Here is a 17473-nt window from a genome sequence, read left to right as displayed (position 1 = left end):
ATTGAGCAGATTAGAAGATATTATGTTAAAAGAACTTAATGTATTTTTTTCTAACTTGAACTTTTTAAACAGCTGATGTGATAAAACAAATACTTTTCAATTTATACATATAAATGTTGCTTTAATCGCAATCATCAGCATCTTCTAAAGTGCTTTTCTTACTAGCCCTGTTTATTTTGCTTTTTTTTTTTGCTTGTTTTGTGACTGAAATTATTTGAATAGTCTTAGTTAAAGAATTAATTAAATCACCCTAGTTTTTTGATTAACTCTTCTCTGTATGTTTACAAATTACCATGACAACCACTCCAAGTAACAAGAAAAAATACACAAACTCAAGAATGTAGCTCTGAAAAGTTATTATATTATTAACCACATACAGATTCTGATGCTACTACTAAGAAATGGAATGATAACATATTATCTGAAGCTTTGTTGGCTACAAAAACACAAAACTACAGAAAAAAACAACATGAAAGGAAACAAAAAGTGAAATAAAGCCATGCACTGTAGGCTTATACCAGATATCATAGAAAGAATTACAATACATGTCTTAACCTATTATAGACTTAAATGGGCAAAAGGCAAGACCTACCCTATCGATATTTCATCATCATGTTTCAGCTTCTTCATATGTTTTTAAATATTAACATCTAATACTTTATTTGAATTATAAAGTGTAAACTTCTGTGAAGGCCCATTCCCTGGTTTAAACATCCTCAACTTGAACCAATGCCAAATATTGAGTGTCACACACAAGCGCATTTGAGGCAGGTAAAGGGCTCGAATAGTGACAATTCCATGTCTGACCAGGAGGTGGCGAGGTGCGCTGACTTTTTCAATCCTCTGCAGACCATTGACTGGAAATTCCACAGGGTTCCAGCACTCACGATGATGTCACTTCCAGTTCTGCCACCCATGATGCCGTCACTTCCTGTTCAGACCTTTAAAGCCGCCATCTTTGCCACGTGTCAACTGTTCTGTTTTGGACTTTGAACCAGATACAACTCCACAAAATCCAACCCTTTTGCAGCCAGGGCATAATATACAGGGGGCTGTTACAAAACTTTTTATGTCTCCTGTCCATTCTTTTGACATGTGATATAATGACACATGCTTAAAAAAACAATCTTTAAATTGTTAAGTTTTCCTATCTATAGTTGCTTTAATACTGTATATCAGTGAGATATGAACTAGTGGACTGCAAATTGTCTGAATACAAACAATACAACATAACCAGACTGAAAAGTTCAATTCCAGTATGGTAAAAAAGGCAGTTGTAGACAACCATCCAAAAACAAACTATGGAGATGTTTAGCATGAACTTGAATATGAGCCTAGTATTTCTTTATAGACATTGAGTACCTCTCCACAGTAACTATGCTGACAAGTTTAAGTAAAATGATATAAAAATGAAAGCTCTCAGTGAATTTTAAACCATAAGACCTAAGGTGAACTTTCCTCTGTTCATGAGAGAAAATATATTGCATTGTATCATGAAGCTCAAGTGCAAAATCATGAAATGACAACAGGATTTTGTCATTGAAAAACATTTTTACAGTATATGCATCAAATTGCTTAATAATACACAGAAAACAGGTGAGTTGGACGAGCTTAGATCATAGTACATGCACAGTATATGATCGAACATATTGAAACTTGGCCCGTTGACCAAACAGATGTTAAAGATTAGGGAGCTAACTACAGAAGAGTCCACATAGACACAAGAAGAATGTGCATTCTTAATACAGACAGTGCCCTGGCCACAGTTTGAAACCAGGAATCTGAGACTTTGAGGCAGCAGAGCACTGTTTAATTTTAGAAGCAAATGGAGTACAAGGAAACTATACAAGTGTGAATTAGAATGTATACATATAGAATGATAATTACATGCAGGTAAACTATGTATGTCTGCCTATGAGCAAAGAAAATTCTTAGGTAATCTTATCCCAAATGAGATCAATATATAACTTTTTCAATTTCTATGGTATTAAAATTGTTATGTAGTTGATTAAAGTTAAAAGTACACTTAGAGGAAACATTACATCAGGGCCTATGCTGTGGTAAAATAAACAGAGACTACAGTACACAGTAATATGTTATTTTACATATATTAATAGGATATTACAATATTAAAATTACTAGCACAGCAATTTATTTGCATTTAACATATAGACATTAGACAGCAGAACACAAAGAAACAGTGTCAAATGGATGATTAAAAATGTGGGTGTATGTTTTATAGGAAACTAATTTATCGGAAATAATAATAAGGCCATCATGGTATAGTATATGCTAATGGCATTTTGAAGAATTGTCATTATTTTTTAATCTCTTCCCAAAGATATTGAATACTATAAATCCATCCTCTATCAGTAAATATAAATATAATAAATAATGATATGCAGCCTTAAAATAAAGTTATATCTGAAATCAAGGTTTCTAAAATCCCCCTAAAGGTCATTCTTCCATTTTAAATAGGAACTCTTTTGAGACAACAAAAGTAAAAAAAAAACAATTACTTTCACCTCTCCTCCTTGCTAATAATATCTTCAATGACATAAACAAAATAAAATAGGAAAATAAAAAATGAGAGGGAAAAGGTCCAACAAGGATTGCTTGTCAACCTCTATATCCTACTGCCAGAAAAGTAGCATGTTATTTACAAATGTATTCTTTTCAAACAAGTTTAAATGCAACTAAAGTAGGTTATCTACTAGTAATGATTGTCCGTTTTAACTTCATTCAAGACAGGCTGTTACACAATGCAATTGGTTTAACTGGTGTGGACAGTGTACAGTTAGAATGTACTTCACTCAAGAATTTGAATGAGGGCAGGTCATGAACATAGAGCGCAAATTGTTAAAGCAAGTATCATTAGTTGTATTGTCTGTCTGTGTTGTGCAATGTAAAAAAAATAGTTGGACAATTTACATTAAAAACCATAGAAGATGATGGGGGGATCTCTGAGTGTATAGTTTTCATCCAGCTGAGATTTAAAATCCCAGGACATATTTAAAAGAGCACATCTGTTTAAAAGGCATGAGGCAAAGTAGTTTTTAATGCAGTGCAATCTTTACCTGCCAAAAAGGCAACAGAGATCTAAATAAAACAGCTCCCATTCTCTCACACATATATGAAAATGTTATGGCAAATTGGAATTATTTGAACTACAAGAATGTTTACTTGTTATGAATATGCATTTAGCTAATTGCTGATTTGTACTTTTCTGGAATTGCTGAATATTTATGGATCATTATAGTCACAGTAAAATTCTATTTATTTTCTTAATTCATGAAGCTAATGTATTAAAACACAGGTTTCCCTGTAATAATAAACTGCATCAGTGAACCTGAAAAATACCAGCATATTTATACGGACCTTACTTTCTTTATACCTACTCAGATACTTGATAATTTAATTTTCTAAATATGCAATTTACGTTGAACAGGAAAAATAACATTCTTATTCTTAGTGATGCCACAGCAGTGATAATTTGATTAGTTAACATTATGCATCAGGACACTGAAGAGAGAACACAACATGTGGTGGTGGTGCTCATCTACAGTCTTTCTTGAAAGGGTGGACCTTAAGATGGTGAACTGTTTAGATTCTAGGAGCTCTGGGTAGGGATTTAAGTGTGCTGATTGGATACCTACTCTAAATTCAGTCTCCTTGGCGCAGTTCAGTGAAGGAAAGAGGGAAGAACCAGCTCGGGTCTGAGATAGAAATCATGCAGTTCTATTATCATATTTCTGTAGATAATTAAATCAATTTCCAAAATAATATGTTTGAAGATTTATTTTCCAAATGTGTGTCTTAAAATGGCCTCATATAGAGTATTAGAAACTGTGCCAGTAAAGAGATGATCATGATAAGAATGGGTGCTACAAGAACAGTGCCTGGGAATGGACATTAATGTAAGTTAGAGTTAGAATTTCTTGTTCTCTTATTATGTTGGAATTACTAAGGTAGTGTGTACATGGTGATGTAGAGTATGATGCCATACCAGCAAAATGTTGAAATTACTTTGAAATCTTCATAAAGCTTTTCTGTTCTATTCAAATAAGATGTTATGTCTTACTTTTTCTACCACACTTCTGTAGCTGAATCTCTTGTCTTCATTATTGGCATAGTGTTTTAGCCAGAAGTACTGTAGGTCTTGAGAATCGGGAACAAGTGGTGGTCACAAACAGTGGTGCTTGTGGCATCCTTTGAAATCCACAATTTTTCAATAAAGCTGTGTGAGAGGGGGCTTAGTCTTAAAGCAAAAAGGTTATGGTTAAAAATTTCCCTCACACTTTTTTCCCAATTGAATGTTGCACACATCAAAGAGTATTGTTTTTATGGGTCTTATGAGACATGTAATCAATAAGGACTATAATCTCAACATCTTAATGGATGTCCACATGATTGTGTTGGCACTGACTCATACCTTGGATTTGTTTGGTACTGGTGTGAAGTTTCAAAGATGATAATGTTTACATGGAAGCTTTATTTAGTTGTATTGATTTAATTATGTATATATTTATTTTTGTTTATGAATAGGCACTGCTGGAGCCTGCCTGTTATCTCCCATATTTGCTTGGCATCACTACTGCGGTTGTTGGGATCACGTCTGCTGCAAGGCATGCTCTTTAGTTTTGTATGCGTAGGTGCTCTGCGATCCTTTCCATGCATAACAGCAGTCTATATTTGACATCAGCACTGCCATACATTTTTGGTACTATAGCCACATGCCTAGTGGTGTCTTTATGCTTTTGTTCTTATTATTGATCCATACTGATAGCATATAACTGCGGCCCTGCCCCTAAACACCACAGATAGCCTAACATTTTTCAGATTTGTTAATGATCTTCTTCATCAATGCAGTGCAACAAAGTGAGTGATTATATAAGTGTGGCATTTTTCACTGATCGTTGTCTAGTTGTTTACAGAACAGTGACAGCAATTCATATTTCAGTGTATGATGATGTCAATAACAGGGGCCAGAAGAACATTTTCCAAGGTAAAAAGGATATGCAAATGCAGGCAAGTGTCAGCTGGAAGAGAGGGATGAAGATTCACACACCTGAGTATCATTGTTCAATAAAGTTTGCAGGTAGAACTGGGGGTCTTCCATGTTTTACACATATCATTGCATTTGCAGCACAGCTATTTCAAAAAAGTCAAAAAAATAATAAGTGCATGACATGCATGCTGATGAAATAATAAAAAAATTAAAAACACAACAGTTGGCATGATAAATGGTGCTTCAAATTTTAAAAGAGATGATATGCCCCAAGTGTTTTGTCATTTTCTTTCCACATATTTTTGCAGTTCTGCTTGATGACTTCTTTGGGATGTTCTTTTCTGTATTTTTCCACTAGGTTATATATATTTTTTTTGTTTCTTCCTCCTGCTTGTTGAACATTTACTGGAACTCTATGAAGTCTAAAGAGAAGCATGCTACTGTACACTGCCATTAACTGCAAAAGGTGCTAAAGACTGTTTATCCTTGTCTTTCATATCTACCAGTATGTTTTTGTCATGTCAATAGTGGTCATGTATAAGGCATTCCAAATGCTCTCAATAAGCTTAACCTTTTAGCATAGGGTAGACATCGAAATGAGACACTTAGTTGAGTTTTTTGAAATCATTACAGAAGAGTCAGAATCAGTCTGGTTTAACAAATGCTCCTGTTTTCCAAGACTCCACTTTTTATTCAATTTCCGCTTGCTTAACCTCAGGCAGACAGTATAGTCACTCTCTTGTCATTATAATTGTTTTTTGTAGATATCTTGTGAATTATTTGTATTAAGGCAGGTTTGTCATGCTGTTCAGTATTGTTAGCAGTCAGTCCCTTTAAAACTCTTTTTGCTCATCTCCATTACTACTTTCGTTTACTACTCTTGTTTAATATTCTTGGTGGCTTGATGGTGATAAAATGTTGAGGTTTTAAGACAATACAATTTACTGTTGTTTCCCTCTTTATCTTCATAAGGTCCCAGCTAACATGCTAATATCTTGAATTGGAAAATGGATAACCCTGCATTGATGTTTTGGATATTCCTGCTTGGGCCAGGCACCTTCCAAATGCTCCATGAGAAAAGACTATTTTTTTCAAATCTGTCCTGCATCTGGAGCACATAATTGATGATACTCTGCATGTTGGGTTGTTCCTCCCAGTTCTTTAATGAAATATGTTATATGGAAGATAAACATTTATATATTAACATAATTAGAATGTCAAGCAAATAAAATATGTCCTGTCAGTAGTAAAATAAAAGATATTAGTCATATTGCATTATTTTTAGGCTTGAAGTAAAATTACCAATATTGGAAAAGGAAGGACAGAATAGAAAGAGAATGATGCACAGAAACAGAAGAAGGGGAAATGTGAACACCTGTTGCTCGAAGGCTAGGAAGCAAGGAACATACCAGTAACATAATGCCGGAAAAATGGTCATCGTAGGTACGTGAGAAGCCAGATAGAATAGTGAGTCAGCAGAAACAGCAAAGGTATTGATAAAGATGAGGTCAAGATGATGTAATGTTTGTAAAATAAAATATACTAGCATAAGTAAATATAGAAAAATATATTAGCATTAACCTTAGTGCAGAAATTGAGGCAAGTCAGGCATGCCAAGCAAATGATTAAATGAAAGTACATGCCATATTTCTTTTTTAATTAAAGCTTAACTTTGGGTACCAAATAAAAAATAGCTTGAAGGCCAAGAGAAAGGAAATGATAAGAGAATGCCCCAAAATGGAAGAAGGGAACATCTGCTCAGCCTAGGCCAATCATAATAAGCAAAACAGAAAAAAAAGATGGACAATAGACAGTAAAAATACCAGAGGCCAGCTGCAAAAGGAAGTCAGGAGATAATAATGGTTCCCTTGAGAACTTAAAGTATTGGCTGGACAGGTGCAGAAGGGAGTCAGAGAGAACAGCGAATGAGCTACTGTAATTTGCGCAAGGTCGGAGTGATAAGAAATTATTATATAAACTTTGATTTCTGAACTGTTTGGGGCTCAGTCCGAATTGGGTTGAGTCCGTGTTATTGTTTTATTACAATAAAGCTATAAATTCTGTTTGCCTATCCTCTGAGTTCCTAATAGTCTTCATTTCAGGTAAAAGGTCTTTGGTGACAATTTTTTACCACGACAGTTATAGACCTTCTTGTTTGGCTTCCTTATAGCAAATCAATTGGAGGAACCACCTAATTTGCAAATAAGTAGAGGAGCAGAAGCTGATCCCAACTCTTCCTTCCTATAGCATCCTATTCTGCAACACAAGGTTTCACAGTTGGCAGTATTTGCTAGATATTTTTATTTATTTATTATATTTATATTATTCAGGGCTTGCTAACTTCATTATCTGCTTCAGTGTCAGGTATTCCCTGCTGCAAGGCTTGTGTTGGCCCTTGGTGAGCATGTACACACCAGTGCTCCACTGTACTGGTCATGTGAAGTTGCATCAATCAGTGTTTAAAGTAGGAAGATTTGTGGCACGTGGGTTCTGAGGTTTTTCTTATTCTTTTCAAGAAACTGGCAAATGTCTTTATTTTTTTGTTTTTTTTTTTTTGTTTTTTTTCTCAGTGTAGTTCCAGAGATGCATTGTTTTTTGTTTTTTTTTGCATGTGGTATTTGTCTACTCTTTGAAGCACTTTAGTTAGTGAGCCACACTCAAGAGTCACTTTGTAAAGCACTTGCTGGATTTTGCCTGGTAAGACTTAGAGTCGGGGCTTTCCATTGTAACACCACATGTTGTTTGACTCTCCCCATCACAACAAGTAAATCAAGTACAGCAGCAAATTTGACAAGACCATAAATGTGAGGATGATGAAATGATGAACAAACTTTTTAAAATTTTCTTAAATGAATGTGTGTTCTGCAAACTGTGTCTCTGGCACCTGTGGGAAGCCCTAGGTGTCAAAAACTATATGTAGGCCTACCCATATTATGAAAGGCCTTTAAAGATAAGGTTGAATCTGCAGTCACAGGTTTACATTTTCACAATGAGTACAATACAGCTTGTTTCTGTTACCAGGATAGCTTTTCCCATTGTACGGGGACCATGGGATTAAATAGTCACTTGCTTTATCGTATCTTTGTCCATGCTACTGATAAAAAGCTTTTGCTAGACCTAGAAAATACTTCTTGTTTTCTGAATTTATCCCTTGGGTTCCTAGCTTTCATTTTGTTCTTTGACCCTTGATTGTCATCTTCATTTTTGGCTTTGCTGTTTTGGCAGTTTTTGATCTCTTGATTTTGACCATAATGAGTTTTTTTATTTTTTAATATCACTTTGCAGTTTCACACAAAACTTTAATAAGCAGTGGATAAAGCAATCAAAATGAAAAATATGTGTATTCATAATACTGTTTGCAAAGCTATAGAACTAACAGTCCTCTGAAAATTAATACATTTAATATAGTTTATAGTTTATAGCAAGTTCTTTTCACTGAGTTCTGAAATTTTAAGATTGCAGGATATAGCCTCTTTTTCTAGTGAGTTAAGAGCATAAATATATTTTGACACACTGTCACAGATTCAAATAGCATTAGGGATGAAATATAAATTCCTTTTTTTATGAAGCACAATAATAGGAACCATTAGATGTATTTTTATAAAATAAAAGTACTCACTTCTTATTACATCCACTAAAGGTATAAAACTTTTACCATAAAGTCATTTGCCTTACATTTATTCTATTTTTACCCATATAAACTATTACAAGTTTAAATATTAATGCAACATAACATGGTAAAAGGGCTGTCATCAGCAAATACACTATCACTTATATCCCATGTGTTCATTTTCAGTCTACTACACCTTAACTTATTTGCTGTCGCTTCATTTTTGTGTTGCATCTTTTTGATGTAATAGAACAAAACACTTGCTTTCAACTTATGCATGAATATTGTGACGAAAAATGGTTTGAAATCAATCATTTTCATCCTGGCTTTAACTAAAGTTTTGACTTAATGGTTCTAAAAAAACAAAGTGTCACTTGTATGCAGTAATTTATATGGTAAGTTAAATATTGTTACAGGGTTAGTTAATTTAATCGTAGCAATACTATGTATATAAAAATAAAATTGATCTCCGCTATTTTCATTTGAAATTCAGCTGATATGGTATTTGACCTAAATGAAATTAAAGCTCAAAAATATTTTTTCGAAAATGAATAAAATTCACATTTACACATAGCATATTTATATATATTATTGAACACTTATATATTATATATTATATTATATTATTGAACACTCCTCATATATATATATATATATATATATATATATATATATATATATATATATATATATATATATATATATATGAGGAGTGTTCAATAATTTATGTACCTGAAACAGGTTAGGGCATGTTGTGACATGTCTCAAGGTTACTTATGCACAGTTGTGGCTCAGTGTGAGTCTAACATTCGAAGAGGCAGGGTGTCAGGAGAGTCCTTGTGCGAATCAACTAGGAAAATGCAAGATTTAGAGAAATGTTCAGTGATAAAATTTCTTGCAAAAGAAGGTAAAAAGCCGAGATCCATGAATGCATGAACTGCAGTTTATGGTTAGTCTAACTCATCATTCTACAAAGTAAAATTTTGGATCAAGCAGTTTAAGTGGAGTAGAGAGTCCATTGAAGATGACTCTCACACAGGATGGCCTATGGAAGCAACTTCCAAAGAAATGTGCAAGTAAGTCAAGGGTTTAATTTTGTCAGACAGGCAATTTCAGGTTTCCTGAATAACTGAAGAAATGACCATCTCAGCAGATACAGTTTGGAACATAATTCATTAAAACTTGGCATGTCAAAGGTCAGTGAAAGATGGCTTCCAGGAATGGTGACGCCATGTCAGAAGGCCACGAGGCTTGAGTGCTGTCAATAGAAATTGAAGGTACACCATAAAAACCAAGTTAATTTTTTTCATCATTTCGTGACTGGAGATGTGATTTGTGTTTATCACATAGATCCGGAGTCCAACATGGAGTCAATGCAGTGGAAGTCCAAGTCATCCCCCAACCTAAAAAATGTTCAAGACAGAAAAACCTGCAGGCAAAGTCATGACAACTGTTTGCTGGGATATTGAAGGACTTTTGCTTCTATATATATAACTGCTCAAAAAAATTAAAGGAACGCTTTTTTAGCAGAGTATAGCATCAAGTCAGTGAAACTTCTGGGCTATGGATCTGGTCAGTTCAGTAGCAGACAGGGTTGTTAATCAGTTTCAGCTACTTTGGTGTTAATGAAATTAACAACAGGTGCACTAGAAGGGAAACAATGAGACAACCCCCAAAACAGGAATGGTTTAACAGGTGGAGGCCACTGAAATTTTTCCCCTCCTCATATTTTTGGACTATTGTTTCACTAGTTTTACATTTGGCTATGGTCAGTGCCACTACTGGTATCATGAGGCGATACCTGGACCCTACAGAGGCTGCACAGGTAGTCCAACTTCTCCAGGATGGCACATCAATATGTGCCATTGCCAGAAGGTTTGCTGTGTCTCCCAGCACAGTCTCAAGGGCATGAAGGGGATTCCTGGAGACAGGCAGTTACTCTAGGAATGCTGGACAGGGCTATAGAAGGTCCTTAACCCATCAGCAGGACTGGTATCTGCTCCTTTGGGCAAGGAGGAACAAAATGACCTCCAGCAGGCTACTCGTGTGAATGTCTCTGACCAAACAATCAGAAACAGACTTCATGAGGGTGGCCTGAGGGCCCAACTTCCTCTAATGGGCCCTGTGCTCACTGCCTGGCGCCGTGGAGCTTGATTGGCATTTGCCAGAGAATACCAAAACTGTCAGCTCCAACACTGGTGCCCTGTGCTTTTCACAGATGAGAGCAAGTTCAGATGAAACCCATCTGTAGGTTGAAAATTTTCATTTCCATCAAATGATGTGGCATCCTTTCGTTCCTAACACATTACCTAGTCCATATCAGTATAGATATCCAGCATGTATTTTTCCATTAAGATCTGACATGTTTTCAAAGTATTCCTTTAATTTTTTTGAGCAGTTATATATAGTATGTGTATATATTTGCTTATTGTGATTTCATACTAATGTAAATTAGCCAGACAACATCACATGCAATTCAGAATAGCACAGTTTCTGTAGCTGGCAGTCGTGTGGACAAAACTGGATCCCTCTCTTTGCTAGTCTCATTCTGTCTATATCTAATAACAGAATTCATCAAAAAGAATCAACATTCTCAAGAATCTTTCCATATGAGGAAAGGGTGAGAAACGTTTTATCTGTACTTTGGGTAACAATAATGATAAATCTTTGTCAGTCTAATGACTGTGTTCAGAACCATTCTTGCTAAATCTTTCAATTATCATAGTTTTGCTAGAGAGGAGAACAGAAAATGTTCTTTTCTATGTTAAATTAAACTTGTTTAAAAGATAATCCACTTCATTTTGGAAAAAAATATGCAATAAGTAAAAATGTAAGTACTGTAGCTAATTAGTATAATTTGTGTAGCCTTTAAAAAACTGCATTGAATTTAACTAGTAATTGAGTTTGTGCTTTATTTCATTTAGATTAAATTATCTTTATTCTTTAATTATAAATTTACTTAGACTAATTGTAGTTGTGTAAATAATTTAAAAATCAAAAAATTGTAATTATTTAAAATAAACAGAATAAAATCAAAATGAAGCTTTTTACATTATTGTAATTATAGCACTAAAATGACAAAAAACATTTTTATTAGAAAGAATAATTTTTGTTTTATTTAATTTAAAATGTAAATAAAAATTGAAAATTAGATGCAGAATGATATTATAGTGATTCAAACTGCTGCTGAATTCAAAGACTTGACATCCAGAGTCTTTATCTATGTTGAGTTTACATATTCTCAACATGTATGAGTGGGTTTTAATCTGGGCATATAAAATTATCCCCAGGTATGCATTTAGTTCAACATTGTCCCCGAAAGTGTAAGTAGGTGTGTATGTGGTTGGGCCCTGCTATGGACTAATGCCCTTGTGTCTAATGGTTTTAAGATACACTCTGGCCACTTCTAATCCTGAATTAAGCAGGTTTTATAATGTTAAATGAATGTACATTTAACCAAAACAGTACAAACATTTTAATGTCTTTTCAGTTTCACATATATTTCAAATGTTTTCTTGCATTAGCTTAAATTTAAAAAAAATTCTTTACAGCATTTACTTAATAAAGCACTTCTGATGTAATTTAACAAAATCAGATACTGGAAAGAAATGTGGGTGGCAAAACGTTTGTTACAAAATTATATAAAAGTCACTTTAGTGCATTCATTCACTTTGCTAGATCTAAAGCTTTAGAACCAAGAAACTGCCTGCCTGTTTCACTGGGATATCCTGACATGAGTACATTTAAATTAGAAAATGAGATCATATATATTTAACTTTGTACTTAGTTCTTAGATATAAGTTTACATAAAAGAAGTAGTATTTTTTCTAACCTGATATTCACCCCTGACTCTTAATAATGAACTATTTTGAGACTTCACGTAATACAGAGGTGCTTCTCTGGACTATAACATTTATGCTGACTGGCATGTTTGAAATGCTTTGTAGTCATTATATGTAAATGAATCTAGTTGATTAATAGAAGCTTCCTGTTACATTTCTTCAGCTTCCATGCTGCATTAACAATAGCACATGGTTGCGGTGATGGTGTAAATGAAGGATGTCAATATTTAGAGTTCAAATATATTACAATGGCTTAAAAAAATGTTAATTAATACAGATTCAAATTTATAGCACAGTATATATTTTATGTTTTAGAATTTTGTAGCACATGCTGGTTATTAACAATATTTTTGAATTACCATATTTTATCTAATTTTAAGTGTTTTTATGATTTACATTTTTAAGGAGAATTATGAAATATTTTTTTGTGAATTGGGAATGCCCAATAGGGAATTGGGAAAAGCAGTTAGTCCCTGGTGTAACCTCAATATCTTTCTCAGTGTACAGTAGAATTTAGCTCCTGACAGATTTGTGACATACCCATACAATGTGTTACATTGATCTGTGATTCTAAAATGGCCTACTCTACTGAGGGGGCAGTGACCTCATGGAAATTCAGTTCAAAGGGAAAGTTTGTATAGTGTAAGGTGGATTCAGCCAAAAAGCATGCTGGTAGAGTCGCCACCTCAGAACCTGGTGACTAGCATTTAAATCCAAACATTGCCAGCCCAAAGCTCCTACAATCTACACAGACAGCTGCAATTGACAAGCCTGGAAAGCACCCAAATGATTCAAATAAGGCTCCCAAGAGAATGAATACCTCACCATCACACAATAGCCAGCACTGCCACCAACCGATGCACAGGCTACACTGCCTGCCTAACTAAAGAAAGCAGGCAGCTTCAGTGTTGTCCAAATGTGTATAACTTTAAAACTTTCTTTTACAAACTCTAGCCTGTTGTACACCAAATTTAAGATTCACATAATTATAACAGTTAATTTGGATGATTAGTTGATTTGTAACTAACATAATAAAAATGTATCAGAAAATCTGAACAAATAATCGAGCATTTTTTTCAAGATCTTCAAGAGGATAAAGATAAAAAAAAATCATTAGAAATACCATCGCTTCTCCATCTCTAGGGTTACATTATCTGCTTGTGTGTGCCTGGCCTGATGTAAGGGAATGTTTAGTTTTGACTAAGAACTTACTCAGAACTTGGATATATATGAGGTGCATTCAAATATATACAGGAATTTATGAGTTATGCTTTATATATTGAATGCAATGAAACAACTTACACACTATTTTTCTATATAGTCTCCTGCCATGGCAATACACTTATTCCAGTGCTCAGGATGCTTCTAAATTCCAGAGGAGTAAAAAGTCTTTTGACTGCATGTTGACCACTCTTGCCCAGCATCAATAATCTCCTCATTCGGCTTGAATTTCTTCCCACCTAAAAATTCCTTAAGTGGACCAAATAGATAATAGTCCCTCTCTGAATGACTTGCGCCAATCATATACTCTAGACTGAGAGAGAGAGAGAGAGAGAGAGGCTCATCGCCAAACTGTTTTTTAAGTCTCGAATAAATCTGAGATGAAATGACTCCTTCATTTGTCAAAAATATACAGTAATAATAATGCGCTGCGCAACACTACTGTGTACCGCCTGCTCCAACATGTTGATTACAACTGACAGGAAAGGGGGGAAAGAGCAGCTAGCACTACTATCGACAAGTTAATCTATGTGTGTGTGTTTGTCCAATGAGTCAAGTCTACCTTGCCCTATTTATAAGAACAGAGCATGAATATTCATGTTTATAATTGAACACCCCTCGTAAGATTCACTCACAGCAGTCTTTTAGTTATGGTCATATTTGTGCAATTGCTTCTACTCTTCATTATTACATTTACAGATGAATTACATTGGTATTTCAGTATATTTATGATTTTCCAGTCTATTATTTTTCCGGATTCAGTCTTTTGCTACTGAAGCAGCCGTTTCCTGTGAAACCCACATTTCCTGCTGCTGGCATCACCTCCTTGAATCTGGATATCGATAGTCATGACTGGGATGGCTAGGGCAATAATGGACATATAAACTACAAGAGTACACTCAAAAACAGTGCATTGTGATTTTTATTTTAAGTGTCCAACAAAATAAATATATAAGATGCGGTGCAGCTCTCTTTTTAAATAAATATATAGTCCACAATATAAAACAAGTACATCTTCAATGGGATTAAAATCAGTTAATAAACAATCAATAAATACTCCTATGCATCAGTGAAAATAGAAATAAAGCCAGAAGAATTACATAACATAACAGATGCTTTTCTCTTATCTCTAAGCCTTCATGCCTCTCTGAGACCCATTCTGTCTGCTCAGCCGAAGCTGAAACAACAGTAGGCACAGTCATCCCTACTAAACTGTCTTGCATCCGAGTCACTGGGACTCTCAAGCTCAGCTCCATCGTCTCACCACCATCTCTTTCTGGTATCCATAAGACAATCTCTCTCATCTTTGATTGGTAGTGTTTAACTAACTAATATGTGATCATTTTGATGCCTAATTTACTTAAACAGTATCCATTTATTGTTATGATATGAAATTGTTCTTCTGCATTTCTGTTGATCAGCAAAATTAGAATTATTGTTTTGTGCATAAATGGACTCTGTATGTCATTGATAATTTATACTTGTACATGTATGGGCTAAGTACCAGTATTTCAGTGCAGCTGTACGTCTCACTGCCTCTTGTGGACATGATATTGCACTTTCAAATTAAGTTGTTTGGTAAAGGCCACATTTCACTTAAATATTGCAGATTCTTCCTTGCCACAAAGCCTGACCATTACAAATTTACAATTTTTGGTTAGTATAGGACTAAAAGAAGATCAGGGTAGGATACACATCATAATACAAACAGAAAAGGGTGATTTAAAATATGAAATTTGTCATTAATTGTTATTACGCTCTAAGCTTTAAAGGAAAAAGACAAATGTTTTGAAGAATAATGCAGCTTGTAATGTACAATGTAACTGTAACCTGCAAGTATATTCAGAGCTCCTAATAAGAGCTTTGAGCTCTTATTTTCTTTTTTTTCCCCTGTATTATGTTATTCATGGGCAAAATAAGCATAAGTGCACATAAGCTGTTTTAATTTCCAAATGAATGCATGTTTTCTAAATGTTGTTAGTTAAATGTTTGAATTGGATTTTACTGCATTGACCATCCCTGAGTAATGCACTTCCTTGGTGATGCTCTCGTAGCAAACAGTAGATAAGTTGAGTTCTGGGTTTTAACTTGTATTTTAAATTATTAGTATGTTTATATTAATTAAATATTTTCTTTTGTTTATTCTTTAAATTGTTTGTAGAGACAAACATCACTCATTTTATACATAAAATGGAACCTCTGACATAAAATGCCATTGTAGATGACACAGCAACACAATTGTTACCTTAAATATATCAGTTTTTCTTTTATATCAAAGGTGCTGAAACATAACAAAACAAAACAGTGACACGAAACATAAGAAAACCAAAATAAGTCAAAATAAACATTAAAGACCTGTCAAAATTGCACAGATGTTGACCAGTAGAGTACATCTGTGAATTTATGTCTTATTTCATTTTAATTATCCTGTATGTATGTATTGCATATGAGTGTCAGACTCACCACTACTGTTAACTACCCCAACATAGGTAGGTATCTGTCCAAGTGACAAAAACCTGTCATGATAAATTCACTTCCACTACAACCACATGTAACCAGTCAAACCAGATGAGTTAATGCTTGCAGAATGTCTTGCTTTCACAGATGGGTGCTTTCAGTGTATAAGATGACACTTTCCGCTAGTTTTGTATTGAAATTAAGATTTCTGTCTTTTCTACTGTGTTTCTATGACTTTGGGAATGTGTAGCATTCAACCACGTCATCTTCAGAATCAGAATCTCAAGCTGCGGACCTTCTGCATGATATGCCGAGTCCTAAAGACTCATCTTCTTGAGCATAATAAGGCAATGGTAAGGTCTACTCTAGGTAATGACTTTTAAATGTTTTATCACTCACATAAATTTCTCCTTACAGAATAACTTTTAATTATATGACCAAACAAATCAAACAATATTGAAATTAAAAACAATAAAGTTATTTGCATACCTGTCCATTAATCAATTAAATCAAAAGAACTGGCTCATGAGAAAAAATATTCTATTGCCAAATATGAGAAAAAATTATCAGAAATAAAAACCATGAAGCAACCTGGGCACCCAAATTCAGAAGCTGAAAATAGTTTTTCTGTCCTTGTAGATGTTCTCTTTCCCGAGAGCTATTTATTTGAAAGTGCATGTTCCATTTTCAGCAGTTACTGATTCAATCAACAAGATGTGAACTCAGCACCTAAATCTTTTCCCAACGGTGCAAAGACAACTTTCTTATAACTAATGAGGAAAAAGAACCAACACAGCTAACAAAAATGATTTTTAAGAAATGATGCTGGTAGATATCCTTCCAAATGTAAAAAAAAAAATACAATTTGGATACACTGTACTGTATATCACAGAGCAACATGTTTTTCCTTATATAAACTAACATTACAATATTTGAGATGTACAAAGTTGACTAGTAAATACATTCTAGAGTAAGTAACCGCTGTGCTACAAAACAAAAGACAAAAACAAATTTACTTAAGCTTAGCTCAAATAGGCACTAGATGCACACATTACTAGAGGTGTAGGTTAAAGAGCAGGTGTATATAGCACATACTTTCATGCCTCTCTCCTATGTACTTCTTTTATTATTATCCTATAATTATTCATCATTCTTCTTCCTTGGAGATCATACTAACCTAACCATGATCATTCATATGTCTCATAAAAGGTAGAGTTTTTACAGTTGAAATGCTCTTATCCACCATTTAATACATTCACTTGACAAACATATATAGTACACTAATCCACAGATCCAAAAATACATTTAACATGCCAGAAAGTTTTTGGGCTAAGG

Source organism: Polypterus senegalus, chromosome 2 (assembly GCF_016835505.1).
Source record: "Polypterus senegalus isolate Bchr_013 chromosome 2, ASM1683550v1, whole genome shotgun sequence".
Lineage (NCBI taxonomy): Eukaryota > Metazoa > Chordata > Cladistia > Polypteriformes > Polypteridae > Polypterus > Polypterus senegalus.
This window is presented reverse-complemented; position numbering follows the sequence as displayed.